This window comes from Canis lupus, chromosome 7 (assembly GCF_048164855.1).
Source record: "Canis lupus baileyi chromosome 7, mCanLup2.hap1, whole genome shotgun sequence".
Taxonomy (NCBI): Eukaryota; Metazoa; Chordata; class Mammalia; order Carnivora; family Canidae; genus Canis; species Canis lupus.
This window is the reverse complement of record NC_132844.1, coordinates 76,466,373-76,482,800: the sequence shown is the minus strand read 5'-3', so window position 1 is coordinate 76,482,800 and position 16,428 is coordinate 76,466,373.

Sequence of the window (16,428 nt, the reverse complement as noted above, 5' to 3'; positions counted from 1 at the left end):
GGCTTTCCTCAACCAGAGTGTAGCTACGTTCCAAATCCCATGTACGAGCGGGTAGCAGACATCTGCCTCCCATGCATACACACTTCTGAGAGTTGAGCTTATGGCCTGTACCTCCACATCCAGCCTGCTGGTACCCTTGGCTTCTAAAAGGCCTAGGTTCGCTGTTTGACGGAAGTGCTGGGAGAGGTAATTGGAATCTCCCGGCACACAAGACGAGTGCCTCCAAGCTCAATTCACGATTTCCCAGTAATTCTTGTGGTAGACAGGTGCTACATACTAAGTTCCATATGTGAGAAGGTAGCTGAACGCCCTGTCCAAAAGCATCTTACTTCTGAGATTTGAGCACACCCTCAGTCCCTCACACTTCCACACTGCCTGCAGAGTGAGTTTCACACGTCTTCACCAGAGACGATTGCCAGAGGCTTCTGAGTACAAGTTAACAATGCAGACCTGGAGGGTATCTCCAGGTGCAGTCGACTGGTAATCTTGGAACCTCCTGACTCAGAATACTTCTACCTTCTCACTGCCATAGGAATGCAGCTAGTTGACAGCTGGCTTCAAGACATGCTTCCCTGTGAGAGCTGAGGACAGGGCAGAACCCTCCCGCATCCTGCCTGACTGTAGGAGTAGCTGCTAACATCCTATTGTTAGTGGCTGGGAGAGGTTGCGGGAAAAGTATGTGTGAGCACTGGGCCTGAACTCCCGTGTATCTGAGTTGAATACAGCGATTTCCAATGGCCTTCTTCAATCACAGTGTAGCTAGGTTCCAACTCCCATGTCCGAGTGGGTAGCAGACATCTGCCTCCCATGCATACACACTTCTGAGAGTTGAGCTTATGGCCTGTACCTCCACATCCAGCCTGCTCGTACCCTTGGCTTCTAAAAGGCCTAGGCTCGCTGTTTGACGGAAGTGCTGGGAGAGGTAATTGGAATCACCCGGCACACAAGACTAGTGCCTCCAAGCTCAGTTCAGCGATTTCCTAGTAATTCCTGTGGTAGACTGGTGCTACATACTAAGTTCCATACGTGAGAGGGTAGCTGAACGCCTTGTCCAAAACCATCTTACTTCTGAGAGTTGAGCTCAGCCTCAGTCCCTCACAGTTCCACACTGCCTGCAGAGTGAGTTTCGAAGGTCTTCAGCAGAGACGTTTGCCAGAGTCTTCTGAGACGAAGGGTAACAATGCAGACCTGGAGGGTATCCCCAGGTGCAGTCGACTGGTAATCTTGGAACCTCCTGACTCAGAATACTGCTACCTTCTCACTGCCATAGGAATGCAGCTAGTTGACAGCTGGCTTCAAGACATGCTTCCCTGTGAGAGCTTGGGACAGGGCAGAACCCTCCCGCATGCTGCCTGACTGTAGGAGTAGCTGCTAACATCCTAATGTTAGTGGCTGGGAGAGGCTGCGGGAAAAGCATGTGTGAGCACTGGGCCTGAACTCCCGTGTATCTGAGTTGAATACAGCGATTTCCAACGGCTTTCCTCAACCAGAGTGTAACTAGGTTCCAAATCCCATGTACGAGCGGGTAGCAGACATCTGCCTCCCATGCATACACACTTCTGAAGTTGAGCTTATGGCCTGTACCTTCACAGCCAGGCTGCTGGTACCCTTGGCTTCTAAAAGGCCTAGGCTCGCTGTTTGACGGAAGTGCTGGGAGAGGTAATTGGAATCACCCGGCACACAAGACGAGTGCCCTCAAGCTCAGTTCAGCGATTTCCTAGTAATTCCTTTGGTAGACTGGTGCTACATACTAAGTTCCATACGTGAAAGGGTAGCTGAACGCCTTGTCCAAAACCATCTTACTTCTGAGAGTTGAGGTCAGCCTCAGTCCCTCACAGTTCCACACTGCCTGCAGAGTGAGTTTCGCAGGTCTTCAGCAGAGACGTTTGCCAGAGGCTTCTGAGACGCAGGGTAACAATGCAGACCTGGAGGGTATCCCCAGGTGCAGTCGACTGGTAATCTTGGAACCTCCTGACTCAGAATACTGCTACCTTCTCACTGCCATAGTAATGCAGCTAGTTGACAACTGGCTTCAAGACATGATTCCCTGTGAGAGCTGAGGACAGGGCAGATCCCTCCCGCATGCTGCCTGACTGTAGGAGTAACTGCTAACATCCTTATGTTAGTGGCTGGGAGAGGTTGCGGGAAAAGCATGTGTGAGCACTGGGCCTGAACTCCCGTGTATCTGAGTTGAATACAGCGATTTCCAACGGCTTTCCTCAACCAGAGTGTAGCTACGTTCCAAATCCCATGTACGAGCGGGTAGCAGACATCTGCCTCCCATGCATACACACTTCTGAGAGTTGAGCTTATGGCCTGTACCTCCACATCCAGCCTGCTGGTACCGTTGGCTTCTAAAAGGCCTAGGCTCGCTGTTTGACGGAAGTGCTGGGAGAGGTAATTGGAATCTCTCGGCACACAAGACGAGTGCCTCCAAGCTCAATTCACGATTTCCCAGTAATTCTTGTGGTAGACAGGTGCCACATACTAAGTTCCATATGTGAGATGGTAGCTGAACGCCTTGTCCAAAAGCATCTTACTTCTGAGAGTTGAGCCAACCCTCAGTCCCTCACAGTTCCACACTGCCTGCAGAGTGAGTTTCACACGTCTTCACCAGAGACGATTGCCAGAGGCTTCTGAGTACAAGTTAACAATGCAGACCTCGAGGGTATCTCCAGGTGCAGTAGAGTGGTAATCTTGGAACCTCCTGACTCAGAGTACTGCTACCTTCTCACTGCCATAGGAATGCAGCTAGTTGACAGCTGGCTTCAAGACAGGCTTCCCTGTGAGAGCTGAGGACAGGGCAGAACCCTCCCGCATCCTGCCTGACTGTAGTAGTAGCTGCTAACATCCTTATGTTAGTGGCTGGGAGAGGTTGCGGGGAAAGCATGTGTGAGCACTGGGCCTGAACTCCCGTGTATCTGAGTTGAATACAGCGATTTCCAATGGCCTTCTTCAATCACAGTGTAGCTAGGTTCCAACTCCCATGTCCGAGTGGGTAGCAGACATCTGCCTCCCATGCATACACACTTCTGAGAGTTGAGCTTATGGCCTGTACCTCCACATCCAGCCTGCTGGTAACCTTGGCTTCTAAAAGGCCTAGGCTCGCTGTTTGACGGAAGTGCTGGGAGAGGTAATTGGAATCACCCGGCACACAAGACTAGTGCCTCCAAGCTCAGTTCAGCGATTTCCTAGTAATTCCTGTGGTAGACTGGTGCTACATAATAAGTTCCATACGTGAGAGGGTAGCTGAACGCCTTGTCCAAAACCATCTTACTTCTGAGAGTTGAGCTCAGCCTCAGTCCCTCACAGTTCCACACTGCCTGCAGAGTGAGTTTCGCAGGTCTTCAGCAGAGACGTTTGCCAGAGGCTTCTGAGACGCAGGGTAACAATGCAGACCTGGAGGGTATCCCCAGGTGCAGTCGACTGGTAATCTTGGAACGTCCTGTCAGAATCCTGCTACCTTCTCACTGCCATAGGAATGCAGCTAGTTGACAGCTGGCTTCAAGACATGCTTCCCTGTGAGAGCTGAGGACAGGGCAGAACCCTCCCGCATGCTGCCTGACTGTAGGAGTAGCTGCTAAAATCCTTATGTTAGTGGCTGGGAGAGGTTGCGGGAAAAGCATGTGTAAGCATTGGGCCTGAACTCCCGTGTATCTGAGTTGAATACAGCGATTTCCAACGGCTTTCCTCAACCAGAGTGTAGCTAGGTTCCAAATCCCATGTACGAGCGGGTAGCAGACATCTGCCTCCCATGCATACACACTTCTGAGAGTTGAGCTTATGGCCTGTACCTCCATATCCAGCCTGCTGGTACCCTTGGCTTCTAAAAGGCCTAGGCTCGCTGTTTGACGGAAGTGCTGGGAGAGGTAATTGGAATCTCCGGGCACAAAAGACGAGTGCCTCCAAGCTCAATTCACGATTTCCCAGTAATTCTTGTGGTAGACAGGTGCTACATACTAAGTTCCATATGTGAGAAGGTAGCTGAACGCCTTGTCCAAAAGCATCTTACTTCTGAGAGTTGAGCACACCCTCAGTCCCTCACACTTCCACACTGCCTGCAGAGTGAGTTTCACACGTCTTCACCAGAGACGATTGCCAGAGGCTTCTGAGTACAAGTTAACAATGCAGACCTGGAGGGTATCTCCAGGTGCAGTAGAGTGGTAATATTGGAACCTCCTGACTCAGAGTACTGCTACCTTCTCACTGCCATAGGAATGCATCTAGTTCACAGCTGGCTTCAAGACATGCTTCCCTGTGAGAGCTGAGGACAGGGCAGAACCCTCCCGCATCCTGCCTGACTGTAGGAGTAGCTGCTAACATCCTAATGTTAGTGGCTGGGAGAGGTTGCGGGAAAAGCATGTGTGAGCACTGTGCCTGAACTCCCGTGTATCTGAGTTGAATACAGCGATTTCCAATGGTCTTCTTCAATCACAGTGTAGCTAGGTTCCAACTCCCATGTCCGAGTGGGTAGCAGACATCTGCCTCCCATGCATACACACTTCTGAGAGTTGAGCTTATGGCCTGTACCTCCACAGCCAGCCTGCTGGTACCCTTGGCTTCTAAAAGGCCTAGGCTCGCTGTTTTGACGAAAGTGCTGGGAGAGGTAATTGGAATCACCCGGCACACAAGACTAGTGCCTCCAAGCTCAGTTCAGCGATTTCCTAGTAATTCCTGTGGTAGACTGGTGCTACATACTAAGTTCCATACGTGAGAGGGTAGTTGAACGCCTTGTCCAAAACCATCTTACTTCTGAGAGTTGAGCTCAGCCTCAGTCCCTCACAGTTCCACACTGCCTGCAGAGTGAGTTTCGCAAGTCTTCAGCAGAGACGTTTGCCAGAGGTTTCTGAGACGCAGGGTAACAATGCAGACCTGGAGGGTATCCCCAGGTGCAGTCGACTGGTAATCTTGGAACCTCCTGACTCAGAATACTGCTACCTTCTCACTGCCATAGGAATGCAGCTAGTTGACAGCTGGCTTCAAGACATGCTTCCCTGTGAGAGCTGAGGACAGGGCAGAACCCTCCTGCATGCTGCCTGACTGTAGGAGTAGCTGCTAACATCCTAAATATAGTGGCTGGGAGAGGTTGCGGGAAAAGCATGTGTGAGCACTGGGCCTGAACTCCCGTGTATCTGAGTTGAATACAGCGATTTCCAACGGCTTTCCTCAACCAGAGTGTAGCTAGGTTCCAAATCCCATGTACGAGCGGGTAGCAGACATCTGCCTCCCATTCATACACACTTCTGAGAGTTGAGCTTATGGCCTGTACCTCCACATCCAGCCTGCTGGTACCCTTGGCTTCTAAAAGGCCTAGGCTCGCTGTTTGACGGAAGTGCTGGGAGAGGTAATTGGAATCTGCCGGCACACAAGACGAGTGCCTCCAAGCTCAATTCACGATTTCCCAGTAATTCTTGTGGTAGACAGGTGCTACATACTAAGTTCCATATGTGAGAAGGTAGCTGAACGCCTTGTCCAAAAGCATCTTACTTCTGAGAGTTGAGCACACCCTCAGTCCCTCACACTTCCACACTGCCTGCAGAGTGATTTTCACACGTCTTCACCAGAGACGATTGCCAGAGGCTTCTGAGTACAAGTTAACAATGCAGACCTGGAGGGTATCTCCAGGTGCAGTAGAGTGGTAATCTTGGAACCTCCTGACTCAGAGTACTGCTACCTTCTCACTGCCATAGGAATGCAGCTAGTTGACAGCTGGCTTCAAGACATGCTTCCCTGTGAGAGCTGAGGACAGGGCAGAACCCTCCCGCATGCTGCCTGACTGTAGGAGTAGCTGCTAACATCCTTATGTTAGTGGCTGGGAGAGGTTGCGGGAAAAGCATGTGTGAGCACTGGGCCTGAACTCCCGTGTATCTGAGTTGAATACAGCGATTTCCAATGGCCTTCTTCAATCACAGTGTAGCTAGGTTCCAACTCCCATGTCCGAGTGGGTAGCAGACATCTGCCTCCCATGCATACACACTTCTGAGAGTTGAGCTTATGGCCTGTACCTCCACAGCCAGCCTGCTGGTACCCTTGGCTTCTAAAAGGCCTAGGCTCGCTGTTTGACGGAAGTGATGGGAGAGGTAATTGGAATCACCCGGCACACAAGACTAGTGCCTCCAAGCTCAGTTCAGCGATTTCCTAGTAATTCCTGTGGTAGACTGGTGCTACATACTAAGTTCCATACGTGAGAGGGTAGCTGAACGCCTTGTCCAAAACCATCTTACTTCTGAGAGTTGAGCTCAGCCTCAGTCCCTCACAGTTCCACACTGCCTGCAGAGTGAGTTTCGCAGGTCTTCAGCAGAGACGTTTGCCAGAGGCTTCTGAGACGCAGGGTAACAATGCAGACCTGGAGGGTATCCCCAGGTGCAGTCGACTGGTAATCTTGGAACCTCCTGACTCAGAATACTGCTACCTTCTCACTGCCATAGGAATGCAGCTAGTTGACAGCTGGCTTCAAGACATGCTTCCCTGTGAGAGCTTAGGACAGGGCAGAACCCTCCCGCATGCTGCCTGACTGTAGGAGTAGCTGCTAACATCCTAATGTTAGTTGCTGGGAGAGGCTGCGGGAAAAGCATGTGTGAGCACTGGGCCTGAACTCCCGTGTATCTGAGTTGAATACAGCGATTTCCAACGGCTTTCCTCAACCCGAGTTTAGCTAGGTTCCAAATCCCATGTACGAGCGGGTAGCAGACATCTGCCTCCCATGCATACACACTTCTGAGAGTTGAGCTTATGGCCTGTACCTCCACATCCAGCCTGCTGGTACCCTTGGCTTCTAAAAGGCCTAGGCTCGCTGTTTGACGGAAGTGCTGGGAGAGGTAATTGGAATCACCCGGCACACAAGACTAGTGCCTCCAAGCTCAGTTCAGCGATTTCCTAGTAATTCCTGTGGTAGACTGGTGCTACATACTAAGTTCCATACGTGAGAGGGTAGCTGAACGCCTTGTCCAAAACCATCTTACTTCTGAGAGTTGAGCTCAGCCTCAGTCCCTCACAGTTCCACACTGCCTGCAGAGTGAGTTTCGCAGGTCTTCAGCAGAGACGTTTGCCAGAGGCTTCTGAGACGCAGGGTAACAATGCAGACCTGGAGGGTATCCCCAGGTGCAGTCGACTGGTAATCTTGGAACGTCCTGACTCAGAATACTGCTACCTTCTCACTGCCATAGAAATGCAGCTAGTTGACAGCTGGCTTCAAGACATGCTTCCCTGTGAGAGCTGAGGACAGGGCAGAACCCTCCCGCATGCTGCCTGACTGTAGGAGTAGCTGCTAAAATCCTTATGTTAGTGGCTGGGAGAGGTTGCGGGAAAAGCATGTGTGAGCATTGGGCCTGAACTCCCGTGTATCTGAGTTGAATACAGCGATTTCCAACGGCTTTCCTCAACCAGAGTGTAGCTAGGTTCCAAATCCCATGTACGAGCGGGTAGCAGACATCTGCCTCCCATGCATACACACTTCTGAGAGTTGAGCTTATGGCCTGTACCTCCATATCCAGCCTGCTGGTACCCTTGGCTTCTAAAAGGCCTAGGCTCGCTGTTTGACGGAAGTGCTGGGAGAGGTAATTGGAATCTCCCGGCACACAAGACGAGTGCCTCCAAGCTCAATTCACGATTTCCCAGTAATTCTTGTGGTAGACAGGTGCTACATACTAAGTTCCATATGTGAGAAGGTAGCTGAACGCCTTGTCCAAAAGCATCTTACTTCTGAGAGTTGAGCACACCCTCAGTCCCTCACACTTCCACACTGCCTGCAGAGTGAGTTTCACACGTCTTCACCAGAGACGATTGCCAGAGGCTTCTGAGTACAAGTTAACAATGCAGACCTGGAGGGTATCTCCAGGTGCAGTAGAGTGGTAATATTGGAACCTCCTGACTCAGAGTACTGCTACCTTCTCACTGCCATAGGAATGCAGCTAGTTCACAGCTGGCTTCAAGACATGCTTCCCTGTGAGAGCTGAGGACAGGGCAGAACCCTCCCGCATCCTGCCTGACTGTAGGAGTAGCTGCTAACATCCTAATGTTAGTGGCTGGGAGAGGTTGCGGGAAAAGTATGTGTGAGCACTGGGCCTGAACTCCCGTGTATCTGAGTTGAATACAGCGATTTCCAATGGTCTTCTTCAATCACAGTGTAGCTAGGTTCCAACTCCCATGTCCGAGTGGGTAGCAGACATCTGCCTCCCATGCATACACACTTCTGAGAGTTGAGCTTATGGCCTGTACCTCCACAGCCAGCCTGCTGGTACCCTTGGCTTCTAAAAGGCCTAGGCTCGCTGTTTTGACGGAAGTGCTGGGAGAGATAATTGGAATCACCCGGCACACAAGACTAGTGCCTCCAAGCTCAGTTCAGCGATTTCCTAGTAATTCCTGTGGTAGACTGGTGCTACATACTAAGTTCCATACGTGAGAGGGTAGCTGAACGCCTTGTCCAAAACCATCTTACTTCTGAGAGTTGAGCTCAGCCTCAGTCCCTCACAGTTCCACACTGCCTGCAGAGTGAGTTTCGCAGGTCTTCAGCAGAGACGTTTGCCAGAGGCTTCTGAGACGCAGGGTAACAATGCAGACCTGGAGGGTATCCCCAGGTGCAGTCGACTGGTAATCTTGGTACCTCCTGACTCAGAATACTGCTACCTTCTCACTGCAATAGGAATGCAGCTAGTTGACAGCTAGCTGGCTTCAAGACATGCTTCCCTGTGAGAGCTGAGGACAGGGCAGAACCCTCCCGCATCCTGCCTGACTGTAGGAGTAGCTGCTAACATCCTAATGTTAGTGGCTGGGAGAGGTTGCGGGAAAAGCATGTGTGAGCACTGGGCCTGAACTCCCGTGTATCTGAGTTGAATACAGCGATTTCCAACGGCTTTCCTCAACCAGAGTGTAGCTAGGTTCCAAATCCCATGTACGAGCGGGTAGCAGACATCTGCCTCCCATGCATACACACTTCTGAGAGTTGAGCTTATGGCCTGTACCTCCACAGCCAGCCTGCTGGTACCCTTGGCTTCTAAAAGGCCTAGGCTCGCTGTTTGACGGAAGTGCTGGGAGAGGTAATTGGAATCTCCCGGCACACAAGACGAGTGCCTCCAAGCTCAATTCACGATTTCCCAGTAATTCTTGTGGTAGACAGGTGCTACATACTAAGTTCCATATGTGAGAAGGTAGCTGAACGCCTTGTCCAAAAGCATCTTACTTCTGAGAGTTGAGCCCACCCTCAGTCCCTCACACTTCCACAGTGCCTGCAGAGTGAGTTTCACACGTCTTCACCAGAGACGATTGCCAGAGGCTTCTGAGTACAAGTTAACAATGCAGACCTGGAGGGTATCTCCAGGTGCTGTAGAGTGGTAATCTTGGAACCTCCTGACTCAGAGTACTGCTACCTTCTCACTGCCATAGGAATGCAGCTAGTTGACAGCTGGCTTCAAGACATGCTTCCCTGTGAGAGCTGAGGACAGGGCAGAACCCTCCCGCATGCTGCCTGACTGTAGGAGTAGCTGCTAACATCCTTATGTTAGTGGCTGGGAGAGGTTGCGGGAAAAGCATGTGTGAGCACTGGGCCTGAACTCCCGTGTATCTGAGTTGAATACAGCGATTTCCAACGGCTTTCCTCAACCAGAGTGTAGCTAGGTTCCAAATCCCATGTACGAGCGGGTAGCAGACATCTGCCTCCCATGCATACACACTTCTGAGAGTTGAGCTTATGGCCTGTACCTCCACAGCCAGCCTGCTGGTACTCTTGGCTTCTAAAAGGCCTAGGCTCGCTGTTTGACGGAAGTGCTGGGAGAGGTAATTGGAATCTCCCGGCACACAAGACGAGTGCCTCTAAGCTCAATTCACGATTTCCCAGTAATTCTTGTGGTTGACAGGTGCTACATACTAAGTTCCATATGTGAGATGGTAGCTGAACGCCTTGTCCAAAAGCATCTTACTTCTGAGAGTTGAGCCCACCCTCAGTCCCTCACAGTTCCACACTGCCTGCAGAGTGAGTTTCACACGTCTTCACCAGAGACGATTGCCAGAGGCTTCTGAGTACAAGTTAACATGCAGACCTGGAGGGTATCTCCAGGTGCAGTAGAGTGGTAATCTTGGAACCTCCTGACTCAGAGTACTGCTACCTTCTCACTGCCATAGGAATGCAGCTAGTTGACAGCTGGCTTCAAGACATGCTTCCCTGTGAGAGCTGATGACAGGGCAGAACCCTCCCGTATCCTGCCTGACTGTAGGAGTAGCTGCTACCATCCTTATGTTAGTGGCTGGGAGAGGTTGCGGGAAAAGCATGTGTGAACATTGGGCCTGAACTCCCGTGTATCTGAGTTGAATACAGCGATTTCCTACGGCTCTCCTCAACCAGAGTGTAGCTAGGTTCCAAATCCCATGTACGAGCGGGTAGCAGACATCTGCCTCCCATGCATACACACTTCTGAGAGTTGAGCTTATGGCCTGTACCTCCACAGCCAGCCTGCTGGTACCCTTGGCTTCTAAAGGCCTAGGCTCGCTGTTTGACGGAAGTGCTGGGAGAGATAATTGGAATCACCCGGCACACAAGACTAGTGCCTCCAAGCTCAGTTCAGCGATTTCCTAATAATTCCTGTGGTAGACTGGTGCTACATACTAAGTTCTATACGTGAGAGGGTAGCTGAACGCCTTGTCCAAAACCATCTTACTTCTGAGAGTTGAGCTCACCCTCAGTCCCTCACAGTTCGACACTGCCTGCAGAGTGAGTTTCGCAGGTCTTCAGCAGAGACGTTTGCCAGAGGCTTCTGCGACGCAGGGTACCAATGCAGACCTGGAGGGTATCCCCAGGTGCAGTAGAGTGGTAATATTGGAACCTCCTGACTCAGAGTACTGCTACCTTCTCACTGCCATAGGAATGCAGCTAGTTGACAGCTGGCTTCAAGACATGCTTCCCTGTGAGAGCTGAGGACAGGGCAGAACCCTCCCGCATCCTGCCTGACTGTAGGAGTAGCTGCTAACATCCTTATGTTAGTGGCTGGGAGAGGTTGCCGGAAAAGCATGTGTGAGCACTGGGCCTGAACTCCCTTGTATCTGAGTTGAATACAGCGATTTCCAACGGCTTTCCTCAACCAGAGTGTAGCTAGGTTCCAAATCCCATGTCCGAGTAGGTAGCAGACATCTGCCTCCCATGCATACACACTTCTGAGAGTTGAGCTTAAGGCCTGTACCTCCACATCCAGCCTGCTGGTACCCTTGGCTTCTAAAAGGCCTAGGCTCGCTGTTTGACGGAAGTGCTGGGAGAGGTAATTGGAATCTCCCGGCACACAAGACGAGTGCCTCCAAGCTCAATTCACGATTTCCCAGTAATTCTTGTGGTAGACAGGTGCTACATACTAAGTTCCATATGTGAGAAGGTAGCTGAACGCCTTGTCCAAAAGCATCTTACTTCTGAGAGTTGAGTCCACCCTCAGTCCCTCACACTTCCACACTGCCTGCAGAGTGAGTTTCACACGTCTTCACCAGAGACGATTGCCAGAGGCTTCTGAGTACAAGTTAACAATGCAGACCTGGAGGGTATCTCCAGGTGCAGTAGAGTGGTAATCTTGGAACTTCCTGACTCAGAGTGCTGCTACCTTCTCACTGCCATAGGAATGCAGCTAGTTGACAGCTGGCTTCAAGACATGCTTCCCTGTGAGAGCTGAGGACAGGGCAGAACCCTCCCGCATCCTGCCTGACTGTAGGAGTAGCTGCTAACATCCTAATGTTAGTGGCTGGGAGAGGTTGCCGGAAAAGCATGTGTGAGCACTGGGCCTGAACTCCCGTGTATCTGAGTTGAATACAGCGATTTCCAATGGCCTTCTTCAATCACAGTGTAGCTAGGTTCCAACTCCCATGTCCGAGTGGGTAGCAGACATCTGCCTCCCATGCATACACACTTCTGAGAGTTGAGCTTATGGCCTGTACCTCCACATCCAGCCTGCTGGTACCCTTGATTTCTAAAAGGCCTAGGCTCGCTGTTTGACGGAAGTGCTGGGAGAGGTAATTGGAATCACCCGGCCCACAAGACTAGTGCCCCAAGCTCAGTTCAGCGATTTCCTAGTAATTCCTGTGGTAGAGTGGTGCTACATACTAAGTTCCATACTTGAGAGGGTAGCTGAACGCCTTGTCCAAAACCATCTTACTTCTGAGAGTTGAGCTCACCCTCAGTCCCTCACAGTTCCACACTGCCTGCAGAGTGAGTTTCGCAGGTCTTCAGCAGAGACGTTTGCCAGAGGCTTCTGAGACGCAGGGTAACAATGCAGACCTGGAGGGTATCCCCAGGTGCAGTCGACTGGTAATGTGGAACCTCCTGACTCAGAATACTGCTACCTTCTCACTGCCATAGGAATGCAGCTAGTTGACAGCTGGCTTCAAGACATGCTTCCCTGTGAGAGCTGAGGACAGGGCAGAACCTTCCCGCATGCTGCCTGACTGTAGGACTAGCTTCTAACATCCTTATGTTAGTGGCTGGGAGAGGTTGCGGGAAAAGCATGTGTGAGCACTGGGCCTGAACTCCCGTGTATCTGAGTTGAATACAGCGATTTCCAACGGCTTTCCTCAACCAGAGTGTAGCTAGGTTCCAAATCCCATGTACGAGCGGGTAGCAGACATCTGCCTCCCATGCATACACACTTCTGAGAGTTGAGCTTATGGCCTGTACCTCCACAGCCAGCCTGCTGGTACCCTTGGCTTCTAAAAGGCCTAGGCTCGCTGTTTGACGGAAGTGCTGGGAGAGATAATTGGAATCACCCGGCACACAAGACTAGTGCCTCCAAGCTCAGTTCAGCGATTTCCTAGTAATTCCTGTGGTAGACTGGTGCTACATACTAAGTTCCATACGTGAGAGGGTAGCTGAACGCCTTGTCCAAAACCATCTTACTTCTGAGAGTTGAGCTCAGCCTCAGTCCCTCACAGTTCGACACTGCCTGCAGATTGAGTTTCGCAGGTCTTCAGCAGAGACGTTTGCCAGAGGCTTCTGCGACGCAGGGTACCAATGCAGACCTGGAGGGTATCCCCAGGTGCAGTCGACTGGTAATCTTGGAACCTCCTGACTCAGAATACTGCTACCTTCTCACTGCCATAGGAATGCAGCTAGTTGACAGCTGGCTTCAAGACATGCTTCCCTGTGAGAGCTGAGGACAGGGCAGAACCCACCCGCATGCTGCCTGACTGTAGGAGTAGCTGCTAACATCCTTATGTTAGTGGCTGGGAGAGGTTGCGGGAAAAGCATGTGTGAGCACTGGGCCTGAACTCCCGTGTATCTGAGTTGAATACAGCGATTTCCAACGGCTTTCCTCAACCAGAGTGTAGCTAGGTTCCAAATCCCATGTACGAGCGGGTAGCAGACATCTGCCTCCCATGCATACACACTTCTGAGAGTTGAGCTTATGGCCTGTACCTCCACAGCCAGCCTGCTGGTACCCTTGGCTTCTAAAAGACCTAGGCTCGCTGTTTGACGGAAGTGCTGGGAGTGGTAATTGGAATCTCCCGGCACACAAGACGAGTGCCTCTAAGCTCAATTCACGATTTCCCAGTAATTCTTGTGGTTGACAGGTGCTACATACTAAGTTCCATATGTGAGATGGTAGCTGAACGCCTTGTCCAAAAGCACCTTACTTCTGAGAGTTGAGCCCACCCTCAGTCCCTCACAGTTCCACACTGCCTGCAGAGTGAGTTTCACACGTCTTCACCAGAGACGATTGCCAGAGGCTTCTGAGTACAAGTTAACAATGCAGACCTGGAGGGTATCTCCAGGTGCAGTAGAGTGGTAATATTGGAACCTCCTGACTCAGAGTACTGCTACCTTCTCACTGCCATAGGAATGCAGCTAGTTGACAGCTGGCTTCAAGACATGCTTCCCTGTGAGAGCTGATGACAGGGCAGAACCCTCCCGTATCCTGCCTGACTGTAGGAGTAGCTGCTACCATCCTTATGTTAGTGGCTGGGAGAGGTTGGGGGAAAAGCATGTGTGAGCACTGGGCCTGAACTCCCGTGTATCTGAGTTGAATACAGCGATTTCCAATGGCCTTCTTCAATCACAGTGTAGCTAGGTTCCAACTCCCATGTCCGAGTGGGTAGCAGACATCTGCCTCCCATGCATACACACTTCTGAGAGTTGAGCTTATGGCCTGTACCTCCACAGCCAGCCTGCTGGTACCCTTGGCTTCTAAAAGGCCTAGGCTCGCTGTTTGACGGAAGTGCTGGGAGAGGTAATTGGAATCACCCGGCACACAAGACTAGTGCCTCCAAGCTCAGTTCAGCGATTTCCTAGTAATTCCTGTGGTAGACTGGTGTTACATACTAAGTTCCATACGTGAGAGGGTAGCTGAACGCCTTGTCCAAAACCATCTTACTTCTGAGAGTTGAGCTCAGCCTCAGTCCCTCACATTTCCACACTGCCTGCAGAGTGAGTTTCGCAGGTCTTCAGCAGAGACGTTTGCCAGAGGCTTCTGAGACGCAGGGTAACAATGCAGACCTGGAGGGTATCCCCAGGTGCAGTCGACTGGTAATCTTGGACCCTCCTGACTCAGAATACTGCTACCTTCTCACTGCCATAGGAATGCAGCTAGTTGAGAGATGGCTTCAAGACATGCTTCCCTGTGAGAGCTGAGGACAGGGCAGAACCCTCCCGCATGCTGCCTGACTGTAGGAGTCGCTGCTAACATCCTTATGTTAGTGGCTGGGAGAGGTTGCGGGAAAAGCATGTGTGAGCACTGGGCCTGAACTCCCGTGTATCTGAGTTGAATACAGCGATTTCCAACGGCTTTCCTCAACCAGAGTGTAGCTAGGTTCCAAATCCCATGTACGAGCGGGTAGCAGACATCTGCCTCCCATGCATACACACTTCTGAGAGTTGAGCTTATGGCCTGTACCTCCACAGCCAGCCTGCTGGTACCCTTGGCTTCTAAAAGGCCTAGGCTCGCTGTTTGACGGAAGTGCTGGGAGAGATAATTGGAATCACCCGGCACACAAGACTAGTGCCTCCAAGCTCAGTTCAGCGATTTCCTAATAATTCCTGTGGTAGACTGGTGCTACAGACTAAGTTCCATACGTGAGAGGGTAGCTGAACGCCTTGTCCAAAACCATCTTACTTCTGAGAGTTGAGCTCACCCTCAGTCCCTCACAGTTCGACACTGCCTTCAGAGTGAGTTTCGCAGGTCTTCAGCAGAGACGTTTGCCAGAGGCTTCTGAGACGCAGGGTAACAATGCAGACCTGGAGGGTATCCCCAGGTGCAGTCGACTGGTAATCTTGGACCCTCCTGACTCAGAATACTGCTACCTTCTCACTGCCATAGGAATGCAGCTAGTTGACAGCTGGCTTCAAGACATGCTTCCCTGTGAGAGCTGAGGACAGGGCAGAACCCTCCCGCATGCTGCCTGACTGTAGGAGTAGCTGCTAACATCCTTATGTTAGTGGCTGGGAGAGGTTGCGGGAAAAGCATGTGTGAGCACTGGGCCTGAACTCCCGTGTATCTGAGTTGAATACAGCGATTTCCAACGGCTTTCCTCAACCAGAGTGTAGCTAGGTTCCAAATCCCATGTACGAGCGGGTAGCAGACATCTGCCTCCCATGCATACACACTTCTGAGAGTTGAGCTTATGGCCTGTACCTCCACAGCCAGCCTGCTGGTACCCTTGGCTTCTAAAAGGCCTAGGCTCGCTGTTTGACGGAAGTGCTGGGAGTGGTAATTGGAATCTCCCGGCACACAAGACGAGTGCCTCTAAGCTCAATTCACGATTTCCCAGTAATTCTTGTGGTTGACAGGTGCTACATACTAAGTTCCATATGTGAGATGGTAGCTGAACGCCTTGTCCAAAAGCACCTTACTTCTGAGAGTTGAGCCCACCCTCAGTCCCTCACAGTTCCACACTGCCTGCAGAGTGAGTTTCACACGTCTTCACCAGAGACGATTGCCAGAGGCTTCTGAGTACAAGTTAACAATGCAGACCTGGAGGGTATCTCCAGGTGCAGTAGAGTGGTAATATTGGAACCTCCTGACTCAGAGTACTGCTACCTTCTCACTGCCATAGGAATGCAGCTAGTTGACAGCTGGCTTCAAGACATGCTTCCCTGTGAGAGCTGATGACAGGGCAGAACCCTCCCGTATCCTGCCTGACTGTAGGAGTAGCTGCTACCATCCTTATGTTAGTGGCTGGGAGAGGTTGGGGGAAAAGCATGTGTGAGCACTGGGCCTGAACTCCCGTGTATCTGAGTTGAATACAGCGATTTCCAATGGCCTTCTTCAATCACAGTGTAGCTAGGTTCCAACTCCCATGTCCGAGTGGGTAGCAGACATCTGCCTCCCATGCATACACACTTCTGAGAGTTGAGCTTATGGCCTGTACCTCCACAGCCAGCCTGCTGGTACCCTTGGCTTCTAAAAGGCCTAGGCTCGCTGTTTGACGGAAGTGCTGGGAGAGGTAATTGGAATCACCCGGCACACAAGA